The sequence below is a fragment of the Oryctolagus cuniculus genome, chromosome 12 (genome assembly GCF_964237555.1).
Source record: "Oryctolagus cuniculus chromosome 12, mOryCun1.1, whole genome shotgun sequence".
Taxonomy (NCBI): Eukaryota; Metazoa; Chordata; class Mammalia; order Lagomorpha; family Leporidae; genus Oryctolagus; species Oryctolagus cuniculus.
This window is the reverse complement of record NC_091443.1, coordinates 69024104-69045458: the sequence shown is the minus strand read 5'-3', so window position 1 is coordinate 69045458 and position 21355 is coordinate 69024104. Positions and strand designations below refer to the sequence as shown.

Genomic DNA, 21355 nt, shown 5'->3' with positions numbered 1-21355 from the left:
TTGAAACATATTTTGAATTTTTTAAAGATTTATTTATTTTTTATTTGAAAGAGTTACAGAGAGAGAGAGGGAGAGCCAGAGAGAGATCTTCCATCTACTGGTTCAATCTCCAAACGGCTATAATGGCTGGAGCTGGGCCAGAGAGAAGCCAGGAGCTTCATCACGTCTCCCACATGGGTACAGGGCCCCAAGCACCTAGGCCATCCTCTGCTGCTTTCCCAGGCTATCAGCATGGAGCTGGATCAGAAGTGGAGCTGCCAGGAGTCAAATCGACACCCATAAAGGATCCCAGCATTGCAGGGGACAGTTTTACCTGTCACGTCATGGCCCAGGCCCCTGAATGATTCATCCTTAAAATAACTGCCAAAATAAAACCTCTGTGGATAGGCTGCTATCTCCACTAGTCCAGGACTGCCCATTTAGATCCATCCGTCTCACAATACACACACATCATTTCCTGTGCTTCATTTCCTCCACTGCAGATGTGAACAATGAGCTCCCCTCCGCAGCCTTGAGAGATGCGCAGAAGACTGAAACAACGCCAAGAAACATTTCTGGGAGAAGCAGTGTGTGAGCTGGCCTCACTGCGCACAGATCTGGGAACTCTGTGTTTAAAGCCACACAGTCCTTCAGCAGTGTCAATGACAGGACTTCTTCCTATGGCTAAGGCACAGGACCAGCTCTAAGAAGAGCCTGGTGTTTGCTGAGCCTCCCTGTGCCAATGCTGAGGTTTCCACAGGCCCTGGTTTCCATGCTGCATCCTCATGTTTAATGAGTTTTGTACAATTGCATTTTCTGTGATCATACTTACTATCTTATGAGAAAAACTACCAGAAAGAAAATTAAACTTCCCATGAAAAATATATTCTGAGCACATAGAAGCATTTATGTTTTTTGTTTATTTGGAAGTCAGAGTTACAGATAGGAAGAGATGGTGAGGGGCTCGGCGTTGGGGCACAGATGGTAAAGCTACCACCTGCAACACCACATCCCAAGTGGGTCTGGTTGGATTCCCAGCTGCTCCAGTTTGATCCAACTCCCTGCTAATGCACCTGGGAAAAACAAAAGATGGTGACCCAGCTCAATGGGCTCCCACCTCCATGTAAGAGACTTGGATGAAGCTCCAGGTTCTTGTCTTTGGTCTGGCCCAGCCCTGGCCATTTTGGCCATTTGGGGAATGAACCAGCAGATAGCAGATAGAAGACTCTCTCTCTCGCTCGCTCGCTCTCTTGCTCTCTCTCTCCCTCTCTCTGTGACTCTGTTTTTCTTAAAGATGTATTTATTTGAAAGAGTTACAGAGACAGAGACAGACTTTCCCTCCACTAGTTCACTCTCCAGATGGCTGCAATAGCCAGGGCTGAGCCAGGCTGAAGCCAGAAGCTTCATCTGGGTCTCCCAATGGGTAGCAGGGGCCCAAACACTTGGGCCATCCTCCACTGCTTTTCCCAGGCCACTCACAGGGAACTGGATTGGAGGTAGAGCAGCTGAGACACGAACTGGCACCGTACGGGATGCCAGTGTCTTAGGCAACATCTTTATCTGCTACAACACCAGCCCCAAAATCTGCCCTTTAACCTGCCCTATTTCATGAGTTTTGTCAAATGTTTACAGTTATGTTTCTTTTACTACAATCATAATACAAAATGTTTCTGTCCTCCCCAACAAATTCTCACATGCACTTTTTTTTAACTTTTATTTAATGAATATAAATTTCCAAAGTACAGAATATGGATTACAATGGCTTCCCCCCCATAACGTCCCTCCCACCCGCCACCCTCCCCTTTCCCACTCCCTCTCCCCTTCCATTCACATCAAGATTCATTTTCGATTATCTTAATATACAGAAGATCAGTTGAGCATACATTAAGTAAAGATTTCAACAGTTTGCTCCCACATAGAAACATAAAGTGAAAAATACTGTTTGAGTACTAGTTATAGCATTAAATCTCAAAGTACAGTACACTAAGGACAAAGATCCTACATGAGGAGTAAGTGCACAGTGACTCCTGTTGTTGACTTAACAAATTGACACTCTTGTTTATGGCATCAGTAATCACCCTAGGCTCTTGTCATGAGCTGCCAAGGCTATGGAAGCCCCCTGAGTTCACTGACTCTGATCTCATATGCACTTTTGTGATGAACTGCTGAACTCTCACAGCTACAGACCTACTTTCTATTACTATGTGCTTTCTTTTCCTAGAATTTCACTGGAGTGGAGTTATAGTTTCTGGGTATTTACTTAACACCCTGATCTTGAGGTTCAGTCATGATGAAGTTTGTTACCTTTCATTTCTGAGTTACGCTGCATTGTATAGTTATTCCAAAATTTGTTTATCCTGTAGTTAATGAACGTTTGGGTAGTTTACAGTTTTTGATGATTATGAATAAAACTACTATGAACATTTCTTCACAAGTATTGGGGTACATTTTTTTTTCTCTTGTGTAAATACCTAGGGAGGAAACTTCTGAATGCTTTTCATAGATTTGATTTTGTATCTCCACCAGTTGTTCTCTTTGCCAACACTGGGTATTGTCAATCTTTTTCAGTTGTTGAACTAGATGTGTCATGACATCTCACTGGAGGTTTAATATGCACTTGTCTGAAGACAAATGATGTGGAACATCTTTTCACATGCTTATTTGCTACTGGTATATTAGTAAAATATCTGTTAACTTTTGTCACTCATTTTTTTTTCATGTTTCTATATTTTTTCCTTTTTTTAACTTGTATTTAATGAATATAAATTTCCAAAGTACAGCTTATAGATTACCATGGCTTCCCCCCCATAACGTCCCTCCCACCTGCAACCCTCCTCTTTCCCACTCCCTCTCCCCTTCCATTCACATCAAGATTCATTTTCGATTCTCTTTATATACAGATCAGTTTAGCATACATTAAGTAAAGATTTCAACAGTTTGCTCCCACACAGAAACATAAAGTGAAAAATACTGTTTGAGTACTAGTTATAGCATTATATCTCAATGTACAGCACACTAAGGACAAAGATCTTACATGAGGAGTAAGTGCACAGTGACTCCTGTTGTTGACTTAACAAATTGACACTCTTGTTTATGGCATCAGTAATCACCCTAGGCTCTTGTCATGAGCTGCCAAGGCTATGATTAATCAGATTTTTCACTATCTTATTATTGATTTGTTCTCCTTGATTAAGTTTAAAGAAAATTATTTTATTTATGTGACTGAACAATTAGATTTAAACTTTTATAGAATACCTATACAGATTTGTCTTAAATAATTACTGGATAACTCCATTTTCCAACAGTTAAAATGTTACCATTTGTATTGAATATAAAATTATTTTTAACTTTTAGATGTTAAAATTTAAAACTTACAAAAAGTATGTAAAATAACAGACTGACATCTCAAGGACCCACTACCCAGCTCCTACAGTTATCAACATTCTGCGATTCTTGTTTCCTCTATGCTTTCAAACATTTTGAATTTATCACTTGATTATTACTACTAGTATCTGTAGTATTTTATTTTTTGTTGAGATAAAATGCATCCATACAATATATGCAATTATTAGACATGCAGATCTAAAAAAATGGATGCAATTGGCTAACCCACAATCCAACCTCTCTCACCACATAGGAACATTCTTGTCTCCCTTGAAAGTTTTGTTGCATTCCATATCAGTCGCACCCCTCTGTCTCCCAACCCAGGCCGTAAATATTTTGATTTTATTTTTGCCTTAGATAATTTTGCCAGTTCTAAAACTTGACATGAATGGATTCATTCAGGCATGTACTTCTTACATCTTGGAATGTACTCTGTACATTATCTGTCAGAGTAATTCATGTTGAATGAATCTATAGGTATCTGTTACTATCTTTGAATGGTATTTTGTTATATGAATATACATTGGCTTGTCTACTTTCTATAGATGTACATATGGGTTGTTTCCAGTGTTTGGCTATTGTGATTAAAGCTGTCATGAATATTCTAGGCCAAGACTTTGTTGAGCTCATGTTTTCATTTTTTTCTTGGAGTATAAAATTGGGTCAAAGGGCAGGCAATTTAAAAGAAATTGTCAAACTCTTTTGTCAAAACAGTTAAGCAATTTTACATTCATGTCAGTAATGTATGGGAGTTCCAGTTACTCACATCTTTGCAATATCAGTATGGTTAGATTTTTGCATCCTTGCCATTGTATGGGGATTTTATTGACAAAGCATTTTGTTTTGCATTTCTCTTATGATTAAAATTAACCACACTGAGTTCTTTTTCATGTATTTATTGGCCATTTGTGGAAACTAATTTGTGTATAACTTGCATGTTCATATGTTCTGAGCTGTAGAATTCTGAATATAATCTAGATACAAGTCTTTTGTCAGTCATGTAATTTGTGAATATATATTTTTAAGTATTTTTGGTTTGTATTCTGGCTTTCCTATTCATTTTCCTAATATTAATAAACATATCTGGGGGTGGAGAGGGAGACCTGTACCTAACAAGACAGTCACATCCCATAGTGAAGTACCTAGGTCAGTTCTCAGCTCTAGCTACTAACTCCAGCTTCCTGCTGATACAGACCTAGGAGGCAGTGGTGGTGGCTCAAGTGGTTGCATCCCTGCTGCCCCTGTTAGAGACTTGGATTGAGTCCCTGGCTCCTAACTTCAGCCTTGCCTTGCCCCAACCAATGCAGGCATTTAGAGTGAACCAGAGGACAGGAACTCTCTGTTTTGGGGGCTTTCTTTGATTCTTCAGTTAATTAATTAATTAAAAATAATACGGTTGAAAAATAATACTCTTGTATGTTCTCTACTAAAAGCATCATCGATGTAATGTTTAGCTGATACAGCTGAACATTTCGTTTCCATAGGGATAGTCAATTATTCCAGTAGCATATTGAGAAGATTATCCTGTCTTCATTGAATTCACTTGACACCTTTATTGCAAATCAATTAGCCATAAAAATATAGGTTCATTTGGACCTCTCCATTCTATTTCATTGGTCTATTCATCTATCTTTGTAACAATGGCATGCTACCTTGCTAAATTTGACTTAGAGTAATTCTTGAAATAGTGCAAGCCTTCCATTTGTCTTTTTCCTTTTGGTTCCTAAGAATGTTTTCAAAATAATAGATCCATTGTATATTCACATAAATTTTACTGTAAACACCAATTTCTATGAAAATACGTGCTGGATTCTGATTGAGATTATATTTGAACTATCAATTTTGGGAAAATGGACATATTAAGAATATTGGGAGTATATCTCCCTATTTGTCACTATGGTGTATTTTATTGATTAACTTTTAAATGTTAAAACAAGTGTGAATCACTTCAGTAAATTTCACTTGGCCATCCTGTATTGTCATTGTTTATTTCATATTTTATTTAAAAATATTTTGTTACGTCCATTTGAATCATCTTTATGAGAGATATTGCTCTATACCTTTGTGATAATGTCTGCTTAATTTTCCTTAGAGAAATGTGTGGATGTCATCAAATGGGTTTGGGCATAGTTTCTCTTCCTCTATTACCTGAAAGAATTTAACTGTGCTAATAATTTTCACTAAATGTTTGATAGAATTCACTAGTGAAATTTTAAGACCTAGAATTTTCTTTGGAAGATAATTTTTAATATCAAATTCAAATTCTTTGATAGGTCCAAGTACCTAGGTTTTTATTTCAACCATGTCCTTTCTGGTGATTTGTATTTTCCAAACAACTTTTTCATCATCAAATTTTTTGGTGTAAAACTGCTCGTAATGTATCTTAGATCCTCTTAGTTTCATAGATTTTAAGGTAATATTCCCTCTTCTATTGATAATGTTGGTAATTTAGGTTTTTTATATGGCTTATCTGATCACTTCTGCCAGGTACTTACCAATTTTGCTTAACATTTTCAAAAAACGAATTTTTTTGCTTTAATTTTCTCTATCAGCATATTTTTTCATTTTTATTGATATTTGATAAATATTTTCCATTTATTTTGGGTTCAATTAGCTTATCTTTTTCTACCTTACTAAAGTGGGAATCATAGCAGTTTATCTTAAGTTTTTTAATCTTTCTTATATATACATAAATATTTAAAATAAGAAAAGTAACTAAAGAAATTCTTCTACTTTAGCTGAATCAAATTTTGATAATTTTCTCTATTATTACTTAAAACATTATCAACTTTTCCTTATTATTCCCTATCTAACTCATTAGTTTAAGTGTATTATTTTATTTGCAAATATTTGATGATTCATAGTTCAATTTTCTTAAGGACAGAGAAGTGTTTTTATGAGTTCAGTCTTTGAAACTGAGTGATACTTGTTTCATGGCCAATCCATCCTGGTGAACCATCCATGTGCACTTGGAAAGAATGCATGTACATGCTTAGCTGTAGGCTATAGTGTTCTATTGTCAAGATTGTATGATAGTGCCATTCCGACTTTAGGTATCTTGTTTATTTTTAACTTTTTTTTTTGCAGAACTGCTATATTTGTTATTAACAGAGGAATGCTAAAATATGTGATAATGATTTTACTTTGATTGATTGACTTGCTGTCTCAGTTTCTCAATTCTCTTATTTTGAAGCTACTATGGTCAGGTACAAGGAAATTTGTAATTTCTATATCTGCCTGATGTATTGACTCTTTTATTCTTATGAAATGCTCATATTTGTCTCTGGTAATGTGCTTAAGTCTTCAAGTATATTTTGTGTGACAGCCATTTTTTTTTTTTTTTTCGGCCTGGAATATCTTCTTCCATCCTTTTATAGTCACCATATTTGTTTCTTTATAATTAAAGACTATTCCTGACAGAGTAACTGTAATTGGATCTATCATATCTAGTTTGACAATGTCAGCCCTTTAATTGTAGTGCTTGTGATATTTATATTTAAGGTAAACAATGATATGATTGGATTTGGAATAACTTTTTTCTCTTTGTATTATCAACTTTTGTCCTAGTTCTCCTTTCTTGCTTTTTTCAGGTTATCAAAAAAATTTACTACTGCAGTTTATTCATCTATTATCTTTTTAGGTATATCCCCTTTGTATTGAATTTTTTTTTTTTTTTTTTTTTGACAGACAGAGTAGACAGTGAGAGAGAGAGACAGAGAGAAAGGTCTTCCTTTGCCGTTGGTTCACCCTCCAATGGCCGCGGCCGACACGCTGCGCTGATCTGAAGCCCGGAGCCACGTGCTTCTCCTGGTCTCCCATGGGGTGCAGGGCCCAAGCACTTGGGCCATCCTCCGCTGCACTCCCTGGCCACAGCAGAGAGCTGGCCTGGAAGAGGGGCAACCAGGACAGAATCCGGCACCCGGACCGGGACTAGAACCCGGTGTGCCAGTGCCGCTAGGTGGAGGATTAGCCTGTTGAGCCGCGGGGCTGGCCTGTATTGATTTTTTTATGTTTCTCTGAGAATTCTAGTATACTTTATGAGAATTTACTTAGAGCTTCTCTTATATACTAGTTCACATAAAATATTTGAACCTTTCAACTGCCTGGTTCCATTTATCTCTCCCCAATATTTTGTACTATTATTGCTGGTGTGTACAATTATATGCTGCATATATAAAGTGTACATACAAATGTTATAAACTCATGATATGGTTTTGTTATTTTTACTTTTTCTTTTCTTTTCTTTTTTTTTTTAAGGCAGAGTTAGAGAGAAGGAGAGGGCGAAAAAGAGACTTTCTGTCTGCTGGTTCACTCCCCAAATGGCTGTAATAGTCAGTGCTGGGCCAGTAGCTTCCTTGGGTCTTCCACGTGGGTGCAGAGGCCCAAGCACTTGGACCATATTCTGCTGCTTTCCCCGGCACAGCAGCAGGCAGCCGGATCAGAAGTGGAGCAGCTGGGACTCGAACTGGTGCCCATAAGGGATGCCAGTGTTGCAGATGATGGCTTAAGCCATTATGCCACAACACCAACCCCTTGTTATTTTAACTTTAAACCATTCTAACTGTTCAAACAAACTTGTATAGACATAGCTATATACAGAAATAGTTATAAATACATACCATTCAAATACGTGTATATAACATACATTTCTATATATAATGCATTACAATTATAGTCACTCATTTTCATAGATCCTACTTACTCTTGGGTGTAATTTTCCTTCGGCCCCAATTATCTTCACTTAACATTTCCACAGAATAGGTCTTTGGGTACTGTTTTCTCTTGTTGGTTTTTATTTTAGCCTTTAAGATATACTTATTTTATTATATATTTTTATTAGCTTTTAAGATACATTTATTTCACTTTGTCATTTTCATTTTAATTAGTTTTTAATTGATTCAATGTGACTTTTAGAGACAATTTTAGAAACAGTTATATTCCCTTCCCCCCTCCCTCTTTTTTCTCCACCCTCTTTCCCTGTCCTTTTTTTCGTTTTAAGTTTCTGAGATAACATAAGTATTAAGCCTTTTTACTGTAATGCACTTTCATTTACCAAAGAATTTTTCTATGTATAACTAGTTCGACAGGATTTCCCTGCCCCCACCCTTAGACATTATTAAAACATCACTTGAGATTGAATGTTTAACCTGACAGCTAAGATGCCCATGTGCCACATCAGAATCCTCAACATCAGAACTCCAGTTTCTTGCCAGTGTAGACTGGGAGGCGGCAATGATACCTGAAGTAATTGGGTTCCTGTCCCTAACATATGAGGTCTGCACTGAGCTTTGGGCTACCCCAGCCCTAGGAATTGCAGGCATTTGGGGAGTGAACCAACAGATAAAAGGTCTCTCTCTATTTCTCTATCAATGTGTGTTTCTCTTCCTTGAAAAGAAATATTTAAAAAGATTAGAGGCTGGCATGTGGTATAGCTGGTAAAGCCACCACCTGTGATGCCAGCATCCCACAAGGGTGTCTGTTCAAGTCTTGGCTGCTCCACTTCTGATCCAGCTTCCTGCTAATGTGTCTGAAAAAACAGGGGAAGACAGGCCAAGTGCTTGGGGCCCTGCCACCCATGTGGGAGACCTGGAACAAGCCTCTGCTTTGGGCTGCCATTTGGGGAGTGAACCAGTGGTTGGAAGATCCCTCTCTCTCTAACTCTTTCAAATAAATAAGTAAATCTTTTTAAAAAATTAAATATAAAATTAAAGTAACATTCAGTCGTTTCTTGTCTTCAGTTTTGACTTAGAAAAAAACCCCTCCTTTTAATATTCCTTTTCCATTTGAGGAAAAAGCGTTGAGTCTGACCTTTTCTGGTTACTTTCAAGATTTTCTTTTTAGCTTTAGTTGCAAAAGCTTGACTAAGACACAGCTATTTGTGATTTTCTTTATTTTTAAACTCCTTGCTATTCAAGAACTTTTTTTTCCTATAAATTGAGATTTTTTTGAAATCTTGATACTTTTCAGTCACTATTTCAGCTTATTTTATCCTTGTTGTGGTTCCCATTCCCTTTCCTTGCCTTCAGGCGCTCAGATCCTGAAGTTCCTTGATATCTTTCATTTCTCTTTGTTTTTTTTTTTTTTGTTTTGTTTTGTTTTTGTTTTTGTTTTTGTTTTGTTTGTTTTGACAGGTAAAGTTATAGACAGTGAGAAAGAGACACAGAGAGAAAGATCTTCCTTCCGTTGGTTCACCCCCAAATGGCTGCCACAGCACGTCAGGTGCTGCGCCAATCCAAAGCCAGGAGCCAGGTGCTTCCTCTTGGTCTCCCATGCAGGTGCAGGGGCCCATGACCTGGGCCATCCTCCACTGCCCTCTCGGGCCACAGCAGAGAGCTGGACTGGAAGAGGAGCAACCAGGACTAGAATCTGGCACCTGTGTGGGATGCCGGTGCTGCAGGTGGAGGATTAACCAAGTGAGCCACGGCGCCGGCCCCCTCTTTCTTCTTTTGATTAGATCATTTCTACTGCTCTACCTTCAGGTTCACTAATTCTCTGTCCATCTCAAATTTGGTTTTAAGCTCCTCCAGTAATTTTTAAATTTCTGCTATTTTATTTTAAACATATATAAATCCAATGTGGCTATTTTTAGATGGTTTCTATTTTCATACTGACATTCCCCAAATGTTCACTCATTATGTACAGTTTCCCTTCAAGAATTTGAGCTTATTAATCTGAACTGTTTTCGTGTATTTTTTTGCTAATGGCAACATTGGTTCACCTTGAGGTTTGTTCCACTGATTGAGATTTTTGAGTGAGGGTTACACTGTCCTGCATTGTAACATGTCCAGTAAATTTTTTCTGGATCCAGAGCATCAAGGTAAACATTCTTGATATTGTTACATTTATGAATGGAATGACATTTCAGTCATTAGCATGTAATTAATTTGATCATCAAATTTTTTCTCCTCTGCATTGGTAGCAGCTGAACTGCTACCAATCACCACTCAGTAATTTCAACCTCCAGCTGATTTCTCTCCACACCCTTAGGCCTCTCCTGCCAGTTAGTGATTAGCTATGAAGCCGGGTAAATCTTTCACACATGTCCTGGGGATCGCCTCCTTCTTCATCCCTCCCCTTTCAACATCCATCCTCCCTGACTGCGCTGACGACCCAAACTGTACATACTGACACCTCAGCCATGGACAGTTATGTCTTTCTGTTACATTTGACTTTATAAGACAAATAGACACAAAGATGGCAACTTGCATATATATCAGCTCATCTTTCAAAAACAGTCACCGGCCGGCGCCACAGCTCAATAGGCTAATCCTCCGCCTAGTTCTAGTCCCGGTCAGGGCGCCGGATTCTGTCCCGGCTGCCCCTCTTCCAGGCCAGCCCTCTGCTATGGCCTGGGAGTGCAATGGAGGATGGCCCAGGTCCTTGGGCCCTGCACCCCATGGGAGACCAGGAGAAGCACCTGGCTCCTGCCTTCGGATCAGTGCGGTGCGCTGGCCGCAGCGGCCATTGGAGGGTGAACCAACGGCAAAAGGAAGACCTTTCTCTCTGTCTCTCACTGTCCATTCTGCCTGTAAAACAAACAAACAAACAAACAAACAAAAAAAACAGTCACCATTCTGGTTTCTGTTTGTTTAAGCCACATGAGATTGACTTCAAAGAGTTTTTTTTTTTTTTAATTTTAATTGTTCTCTATAATTCTTTGCTTTTGAGGACTAACAACTCAGAAGTCATGAGGGTCACGAGTATTTAACAAAACTTGAGCAATACAAGAAGAATCAGAGGGACTTGGTTGTCTCTTCATGAATTTTCCTCAATCAGGAAGAAATTTTATTTGTTAATCTGTATGTATTTCCCTAGGCATTTTGCTAAAGAATTAGGATAAATCTGATGAGGACAAATTTTGTCTGAAAAATGATCAGGACAACATATGAAATCCTGCCAAATACCAGTTATTCCCCACCGTCTGTTTCCCAGGGGTAGGGAGCTAAAAGAATCAAGGTTCTATGAATTCAAATCTGATACTGTAATCGACAGGCATGACCTATCACCCTTCTAAGTCCCCTGGTTTGTGAAGAACTAACATAAAAAGGCTTGGGACCAGCTGTTCTCTCTTTTTACTGTGGGGCTAAAAGGAAGAAATAGATAAACTGCTGCATTGCAGATTAAGATCAGCTATATACAAAAATATTTCTCAATGTTGAAAGTGATTAAACTCCTCAATGGGAAGCCAAAGGCAGCATCTGAGCAAGTGCTTACGTGAGTGTGCGTGTGAACATGCGACTGACTGCATCTCTCCAGAGGGAGACATCTGTGTTTAAAAATGATAGAATGTGCTTTTATCTGTTTTGAGTCTAATCAAGGTACTGTCATAAAAGCTTATGTCAAATTTTTAAAAGATACTATTTAAGAATGGGCTTGATTTTCTAGGATACATAAAGAGTACCCAGGATGGTTATGTGGCAAGCTGACAGATATCAGTTATTCAAGCTTTAGGAGTCCCTCAAGAAAAAGAATACATTCAACCAAGTACCAACACCCTTCCAGATCCTTCTCCCACTATCCAATGCACAATACAGGTATTTAATATATAATTAGTAACCAATACATACCTGAATGTTAGAACACTGTTAAGTCTATGCACCGAAAAAGTAAAGACAAAGCAACAGGCAGCTGGTTTCAAGACCCAGCTCCACCACAGGAAGGCAGAGGTATTAAGACATAATTCCGGTTGCTGTCACTACTTGGAGGTACACAGTCGATGGACCAAGGGTGTCCATGGCCATGAGATGCTACAATATCTAGTAGTTCCCAATGTATAGGAACACTAAGTGCTTGGTAGGCAGGTTTGTAAAAACCACCACTCCTGTGCTGGACACTCCCCAAGGCTTCAAGGCCTGGCACTAAACAGTCAGATTAAATCACCTACAGAAACATAGCTTCAGTCTGTGAGTCTGGCCACTTTTTAATACATATGTCGAAAGGACAAATCAAGACCTGATTTTTCCTCAATGCAAATTTCTTTGAACTAATTAAAAGGGAAATGGTAAAACTGAAGAGCATGAAAACCTGTTAATTTTGTTCTATGGCACTGTATCAGTTTTCTAAGGCTGCCATAACTAAATACCACAGATGGATATTTGGCTTATACAACAGAAATTTATTTTCTCACAACTCTATAGGCTGACTTTGAGGCCTTGGCTTACAGTTTGCCTCTTTTGCGGCAGCTTTACATGGTCATCCCTTTGTGCAGGTGCGCCCCCTAGTGTCTCACGTTGAGTCCAAATTTCCCTACAGAAGGACACAGGTCAGATTGGATCAGGGCCCAGGTCACTGGATTCATTTAAACTTAATTATTACCGTGAGGCCTTATCTGCAAACATGGCCACAGGGTTAGAGACCACCATAATGACCTCATTTAACCTTATTGCCTCTTTCAAGGCCCTATCTTTGAAAGCAGCCACATTCTGAGGTTCTAGGGATTAGGACTAAAAGAGGAATTTGCAAGGAGTAGGGCACAATTCAGCCTATAATAGGGAGCAAATGTATCACTATTTTGGCACAATCACAGACATAAGTAAAGAGTTATCAAAGAAAAGGCACTGACACAGTTGACACCTTTAGAAGCTCCTCAACAAAATTAACACTCATCAACGTACCTGTCCCAACAATATCTTCTGAATCGTCTCTGCCCTTTCTTCCCGAAGAGTAAACTTGCAAAACCAAATTTGCAATATTGGAACAAAGCAATAAAAAACAAAAGATGGAATTCTAACAATTTTCACAAACCAAATTTTAAAAAATGTTGAAAAATGCAAATAAAAAAGTAAAATTAGTAGGCAAAATACTTTACTGATTACAGTGCAATAGACTACCTTAGAAGGTTGGCATATTTAGTTAATATATCTAAAGCACTAAGAAGATTAGCTGGCCCGAGTGTTCAATATACAAGCCTGACAGACTGCATTATTGCTTGTATTATAGTGTTGAAGAATTTAAGATTTTTTTTTTTTACCATCTACCTAGTTGTTCTTCTCTATACTATAGTCCATGACCTCTCCTTGTCATTCATCCTCAGATTCCCTGTGCAACTTCCTCTTTGGAATGTAACATCTCAAGTGAGGCAAGAATGTCACAGTGGAGCCTGGTGTGTTAAGTCCAGCCTACCTGTCAGACTTGAGAATTTCCTTGGAGGTTGCTTTGTGATTGAAATTGAGAGGAATACTTTTCTCCAGCTGGAGCTATTGACTAGGCTGTCAGATACACAGCAGATACAAAGGGCTTGAATTACACAATTGTTTGGGGAAAGCTCCTGCCGCCTGTACCATCATTAGTCAGGAAGAAGCAGCTCTTCTATTAATCAGGTCCCCTAAGGATGTTGACAAGGATAATAATTCTTTCCCAATGCGCTGATATAACTCTCAATTGTTTCATATTAAAACAAGAGAGGAAGAAAGCTTTGGGAAAGAATACACATTTTTAATAGAAGCTATAATTCTGTGTGAAGGGTTATCTGAATAGTTTGCACAAGAAATGAAATTATAGCACTTATTCCACTGATAGAGCCATTGAGGGAGCGAAGCCCAAGTGCTATCATCTTCACAATAGAAGCTTGCAAGGACACAGTTAACCCTGTGTGACTTCTGTCCATAAGTCCATAGGCTTTTGCTTGGCTCTGAAAATAAACAAACTAACGCTGTTAACCTTTGTGCAATCTGATTATACAGCCTGACCAAAAAAAAAAAAAAAATTGAAATTGGTATCATAGTCACTGAATCCTTCCAGGTGCTAACATTATTTAAAAATAGGTGGCAAGTCACAAACATAAATCTGCATATGGCCTAATGGATAATCTTAACTGTGTACATGCTGATAGTTTACTTGGCATCATCCCAACTCTATGAGATGTAGAAGTATTCCGCCTTTGCTATTTAAAAATATCAGACATTTCTGGCTTACCTAAGTTTTTGTCCCTCCATCCCCTGGAAAATTACCAGAAGGCTTAGTAGGACTGAAGTTTGGTCTCCTTACAGCCTTACAGAGAGAACTCTGCTTCCTTGTTTAACTGAAACTTCTTTTGAGAACCTCGTCACCTCTGAATCTCACAGGGAAAGTAGAAAATCCCTACTCAATTTTGAAGCATACTTAGGCCCAGAAGATAGCCAATTAATGCATCTCACCCTTCCAGAAATCCCAAGCACAAGCAAGCAGCCCCCAAGGCCCCAGATAATGATTGCTATTTCTATCTTCATCCAGGAGGAGAAAAAATAAAAAGCTGGAAACAGCCTTCATTCCAACCATGCTCTGGGCCACTGATTTTATTACCCAGGTATGAGTCACTTGCAATTAATGTATAGTGTCTCACCTCTCAGAGCTGTAAGGATCCACAGAGAAAATCTAATCCACGAGTCTCATTTTACAGATGGGCACACTGAGGTCTACAGAGGTTTAGGGACTGGTCCAAGATTACATGCTTGTTAATGGTTCAGGAGGGATAGTTACCAAATATACTTCTCTAAAAGTCTTGAAAAACAGCTGAAAGTAACTGTACAAACTCTTCCTCTTCATCATGACTTCAGACATTGCATTATATCTCAGCCCAGCTCTCACTTAAAAATTAAAAATAAAAACAAAAAGCCAAAGATTTTTGTTTAGACTGTGATCCTGCTTTGGCAAAGCAGTGCCTAAAAGACTCTGCTGTTACATGTCCAGTGCTCACTTCCAGGAAGAGAAAGGGTGGGAGGAGGGAGAAAGTTGCCTGCCAAATCCATGCAGAAAAGATCGCAGACCTCAAATGCTTCTCCTTCCAAGGTAGAGACAGCCCCTTGCTCATTTTAAAGAGGATTGCTACATTCATTCATTCAAAAGGCAAATTTACAGAGATGAGAGAGAGAGAGAGAGAGAGAGAGAGAGATCCATCTTCCATATGTTGCTTTACTCCCCAGTGGCCCCAACATCAAGCCAAGCTGAAACCAAGAGTCTGGAATTTTACCCTGATCCCTAGGTGAGTAGAAGAGGCCCAAGGACCCAGGTCATCTTCTGCCGCTTTCCCAGGTGTTCTCAGGAAGCTGGACTGGAAGGGGAGCAGCTGAGACAAAGGAGAACCCAGGTAGGATGCTAGAATCACAAGCGGCAGCTTAAACCACTGCACCACAATGCCGGCCCCTACTCATATCTCTTGACTCCTTAGATACTGAGGTTCTTCTGTCTACTGTTCTGACTGCAGCAGACACGGGAGACCCAGTACCCCAGTGATTTCTTCTTTATATACTTGATTAACTTGGAGAATAGGAAGGTGGGGACTTGTTTACATGACTTGTACAATTTAATAGATAACAAGGGTATCTGCATCTACAGTAAAGAAATATTCAAGCTAAATTAAATACATGTTTATACAAATTGTAAATGCCAGTATCTGGGATGACCAGGAGTTCGGTTATAAATTCATTGGGCCAGTGTGATGTTTTGGACTCATGTTAGTAATGGGGCCCACAGGATGTCAGTGAAATGAGCACCGTGTAGCAAAGCATTGTGTTGCAAAGTAATAGAGGTCTCAGCCTCTCTGGGCCATCCTTAATAGAATTAGAAATTTCATTTGAGAAAGGGAAGTTAGAATCACAGTCTTGCTTTTGGTCTCAAGTAAGCATGGAAGCTTGGATTTCACCATCGCTATTGCTACTATCCACTGTCCCTTGAGCACAAGCTACCCCAAGCCAGAGGGAGGGAAGCTTTTCCATAGTGAGAGGTCAGCAGCTGGCCTGGCCTGGCATGGGTTGTTGTGGAGGGGGCAAGGAATACTTGCAGCTGCTCCATCGCATTACTTTTGCAACTGTAAATGAGGTTCATCATTAATCAATCATGCATAGAGACTGCCAGGGTCTCTACATTAATTGGCACTAATGGGACCAGCTAATGGCTAAAGGGAGAGCTACGGGAGCCCTTCAGTCTGATTTCAGCGTGATTTGATTTGATTTGGAAGAGAACTCAGACAATTTCCAATTTCTGTGAAATTCTAGGGCAGCCTCACCAAACCATGTTTGCACCCCAAGCCACAAATAGGTTTCTGAAACAAAAATTTTTACATAATTCTTCAGGAGGGAGAAGGAATACCAACAAAGGCTGCAGTAAGATTTTCCTTGCCCTGCCAGGCATGGTACCTGCTGTTTGAATCTGCTTTTGAGTGCCCTATGTTTCCACAGTCTAATGTATGCATGTAATTTACTTTATTCCTTTGAGATCATTCAGCAGAAATTCAGTGTTACGTTAGCCCTGAGGAAGTTTTGTCCAATAAATTGTATTTAAAAAAGGTGTCCTCCCACAATAATATATTGTTATTCCAACAAAATAGGCTGATGAAAATATTTAATCTAACCTGTTTGGAATGTTTTTCTCTGTAAGAGGAATTGATATGTAACATCTCTTTTTTAGCCCCAACAAAAGAGTCCTTTGTAATTAGTTTTGTGACAAATAGTCAACATTGAGGAATCTTTGCTAATTAGTTTGGTATAGTTTAGATCTTTTAGAATAAATGAACCTAACCTCCATAGCTCATACTAAATCTTAAAGTGAATTAGAAAAAGGCTCAGCTGCCTTCAGTGTACATGCACCTGCACCAAGGCACCCTGCTCACAGCTGCTAGTCGCATCGTCAGTTCAGTGCCTTTGTGCAGTACACAACCTATACAAAGTACCTACCTACCTGGGCAGTTTCCTTGTGAATATTAACACCTCTCTAATCCAATAATGAATCTGTGGGAAGAACATCGAACAAGCAAGTTGATCCTATTTAAAAGATGTGGTACCCAGAGAAGATGATGTGGAGCATGCCTGTGGATCAGATATAATGATGAAGTAATTTTCAGTAAATGAGAATGTGATAGAAAGTTTCAGAGCCATACCAATATTACCTTAGGGAAACGTTTTTATCATCTACTGTCAGAAGTAAATATTTTCTTTAGGATCATGTAACTTTTTGCAAGGAAGCCACTTAGGGGATATTCCTGTCCCTTATTTCACGCATGAAAAGTCACGTCTATAGCTTACCTCTACATAGCTAGCTAATGTGAGATCCTAGACTAAAATCCAGCGCTCATAACAAGACACTTAATTCATACACCATCTGTCTAGCCAAATGTGACACCCATCTCCTGTGTCCGAGACACGCATCTAAGTCTGATATCCTGCTATTGAGTGTCTGCATCTGGGTTTGCGCATGTGCTTAAGAAATGTTTAATGAGCATTTGCTATGTGCCAGGCTTGGATAGGAAGATAAATCAGAAAGAATTCTTCATAAATATATATGCACAGTCTTCATAAATATATATGCATATATATATGTCCAAATATATATATTTGGACAGTTGGGGAAAAACTTTACTGTGGTGAGGCTATTGCAGGCTGTTATAGTAGCAGGCATAGATTCCTGAACCCTTGAGGATTTTAATAGATCTAAAAGCAAGGCCTCCCCTCCGTGAAACCAACTGGCTCAGTATACAATGACTGTAAATGCCAAACCAGCTTTTGCACTTAAGAGGTGCATGAGAGAATGCTACTCTATCTGCAGATTCAGAGAAGAAAGAAAACGAGTCTGGCTAGCAAAACTCAAAGGTGCCCATAATCAAGACAACAAAAGCTTTCTTCCAGTACCATCTGGCAAACGGAAGGTCTGAGTTAATATTAACATAGCATCTTGGGCATTTTTGCTTTCATCCTGATGTTCTCCTTTCCCCCTTTTATTTGAGGCTGAAGTGAGAATATTAGCTGCAGTCATCTATCCATTCATCTAAATCCTCACACACTGTAAAGTATACCGTATGTAGAAGAAAAGCTTTAAAAATACATAATTCTTCTATTTTCATCTACTTCCATAAACAAGCACTATGAATTATGCCCGAACACAAAGTATATTATTGAGCATCTGTTCATCTCATTTAAATGTCTAAAGGGGCTAAGGTTGTTTATCCAAGAAAGGAGAAAACCAGAAACAGAATTTATGACACTATATTATTCAAGGGGCAGTAAAAACTGGCTATTATGCCCTCTTATGAAAAAGTAGAGAAAATAAGCTTGAAAATATAAGAACTTCTTGAATATGAAGTTTCCAATTAAACAGCTATTTAAATCTATATTTATAACCATATGATTATCTATGTAACAACCCTATGCCCATATAGAATTATAAAACCTAGATGCCCCAAATTTCATGACAGAGGCAAAAATTTGGGGTGATGAGAAAGCTGTCTAAAGACAATATTACTCTGTGAATACCTATTTTTTACAGTTATCTACTAGCCCTTTTTTAAAGAGTACATTATTGGGCCAAGGGCTTGAAGAGTTACAAAAAGTCTAACGTTACAGTGAAGGGGTTCATAGTCTGTTGAGAGATAAACTGGATGCATAAAGCAGGGGGAAATATAGCATTGCTCATAATTATGTTCCATATTGGCTGTACAGTGTAGGAGGCAACGTTACAGGTGTTTCAAAGACAACAGGCCTAGATTAGTTTGGAACTTTTGGTCAGTCAGGATACAGAAACAAAATTTGAATTGGTCCTTGAAAGATCAAATATCATAGGTAAACAAGAGAAGAAAAACAGACAAACAAAGAAAAGGAACATTGTGAGAAAAGGTGAAATAGAAATTATTAAGATATTTTTGTGGAGTCAGTAAAATATAAACCCAAGCAGAGAGGCAGGAATATGTGACAGAGTAGGGATTAAGTTCCAGCAGCTTAAGTAGCACGACACACCCAACTGTCTTCACTTTGTCCCAGGACAATGGGACTGCTGGCCGTTTCTACTCCAATGGAAGGAGCTAGGCTCATCAGCCTCATTCCCTACCTTCAATTCTTTCAGAACAGCAAATATGCAATCATGTGGTCCAAAGAGATGGAAATCAAAATCCCTGCAGTGTCTGATAAGGGTGTGCTGTGCATTCTCGAGGAAAAGACCTTTCCGGTAGCACATCCCTCTTGTAATTCTCTCTCCCATTTCTTTGCACTGTTGTTGGTGCTCTTTCATTATTAGCTGACCAAAGATGCTGTGGAGCTTCTGTTCCTCCCATGCTCCAGGAGAGACACCAGGAAGACAGAGATTTGAAAGGTACAGTTCTTTCCTTTGAGAAGTTTTTGCCCTGGCAAATGGTACAGACAAGTCAAACATGCAACTCTAAGAGAGAGAGACTGAGGCATGTTCTGCGCTGCAGTACTGTGCCAGGCTCCCAAGGAAAATCATCTAAGCTGAACACTAATAGGAACAAGGAGGCAAAAGTGGGGAGAGAGGGGGCCCTGCACCAACAGACAGAACAATGCATGGTACATGGAGTGAGAAAACATGGTGCACTCGGGGGATCATAGAATTGTATCATGGACTACAGTTTGGCAGAGAACAGAGATACGAACAGGAGAATCCTGCAAGCTGAGCTCCATTAGCATCGGTATTTGATAATTTCATTCAGCCATCAATGCATCAGGCACATACTTAACAAGCACCCGTTTTACATTAGGATTTATAAGCAAGATGAGATGTAGAATTACACACAAGACACAGAGTCTCCTCAAAGAAGCATTCAACCTGGGGCAAGCATTTTGGCCTAGCAGGTAAGGCTGCTGGCTGCAATGCCAGTATCCCTTATAGGTGTTGCTTTGTGTCCCGGCTGCTCTACTGCCCATCCAGCTCCCTGTTAATGACCTGGGGAAAGTAGCAGAGGATGGCCCTAGTGTTTGGGCCCTCGCCACTCACACGGGAGACCAGGATGAAGCTCCTGGCTTCTGCCTGACTCAGCCCTGGCTGTTGTAGCCATCTGGGGTGTGAACCAGCTAATGGAAGACCTCTCTCTCTCTCTCTCTCTCTCTCTCTCTCTCTCTCTTCCTTTCTTCCTCTCTGTAACTTGACTTTCAAAATAAATAAAGTCTTTTGGAAAAAACAAAAGCAGCAGCACTCAACCTAACTGAAATGTCACCACAATCAGTGACAGTTTATGATGTCTATCATGGATGTAGAAGGGCACAGGGCTCATCCTAACCTGGTTCTGTAACATGGTCTCCAACTTTAGTCTTCCTTACTCCTATGCAGCCTCATTTTTAAAATTTGGGGGAAGTATGTCTGAGCTCTATTGTGTTCTGCTGCACTCCTCCTGATTTCATCCCTAATCCTTGTATTGTTCAAACAACCAGAATGGATATTAATACTCAGTAATGTGTTCTTCCAAATATATCACATAGCTGCATGAAATGAGGTTTGCTTGTATCTAAAGTTTCTAAAAATCTACAATTTTCATTTGTTTTTACCATACTATTTCTGAGTTTTATCTATTTTTAAATTAAATAGAAAGGAAAAATGAGAAGAAAGTGTAGCTAGTGTTCCCCCTCATTCTATACCTCTTAGAGGAGCCAAGACAAAAATGTAGAAATACAAAAATATATGTGTAATTAAGAAAGTAACCTTAGCAGAAAAATTACAAGAACACAAGAGGTTTACTTCTACAACCTAATTCAGTGTTTCTTTCAGGAGGCAGAAATTTGTCAGTGAGCACATCTTGGCGCAAAGCACGTTCCTGGGGGAAGGATGAGGAACTGAAACAAAACAGTGCTGGCACGACTAGAAAAGGTAAAGAGGATGCTGGAGCAACAGCAGTCAAAACGAAAGAGTTAATGAGAAAGAAATCATAGAAATGCTGAGACGGCAATGCTACGGAATTGAATGCAACAAGGAAATTAGAGAGAGGACACGAACAGAGAGCTAGCACAGTTCTCTCTCTCCTGTTTCTTTCTCTAAAAGAAATAACCGTCAGCCATAGGTCATAAAACTTAATAGACTAATAACCTCTGACCTCTGGCCCCCTGATTTATTTCCCGTGAGCAGAAGTACAGTCTCCCTCTTTCTGAGAAAAATGAGGCAACATGGCTGGATGGCTTCTCCCATCCATCAGGCAATGAGATGTATCTCTGGGTCTCAATTTGCCATTAGCACACTTCCTCCAGGCCAAGTCAGAACTGGTTCCTAAACCAATATAAAAAGTCAGTACACACATTTTTTAAAA

The 21355-nt window shown here is 39.2% G+C and overlaps 1 long non-coding RNA gene and 1 pseudogene across 1 annotated transcript in view; both read right to left on the bottom strand.

Moving 5' to 3' along the window:
- Positions 1-20332, bottom strand: part of LOC100353368 (dual specificity protein phosphatase 7-like) — a 39235-nt pseudogene extending 18903 nt beyond the window's left edge.
- LOC138844677 (uncharacterized) overlaps positions 1-21355 on the bottom strand; it is a 294022-nt gene that overhangs the window by 230607 nt on the left and 42060 nt on the right. The gene's annotated exons all lie outside the window — the stretch shown is intronic.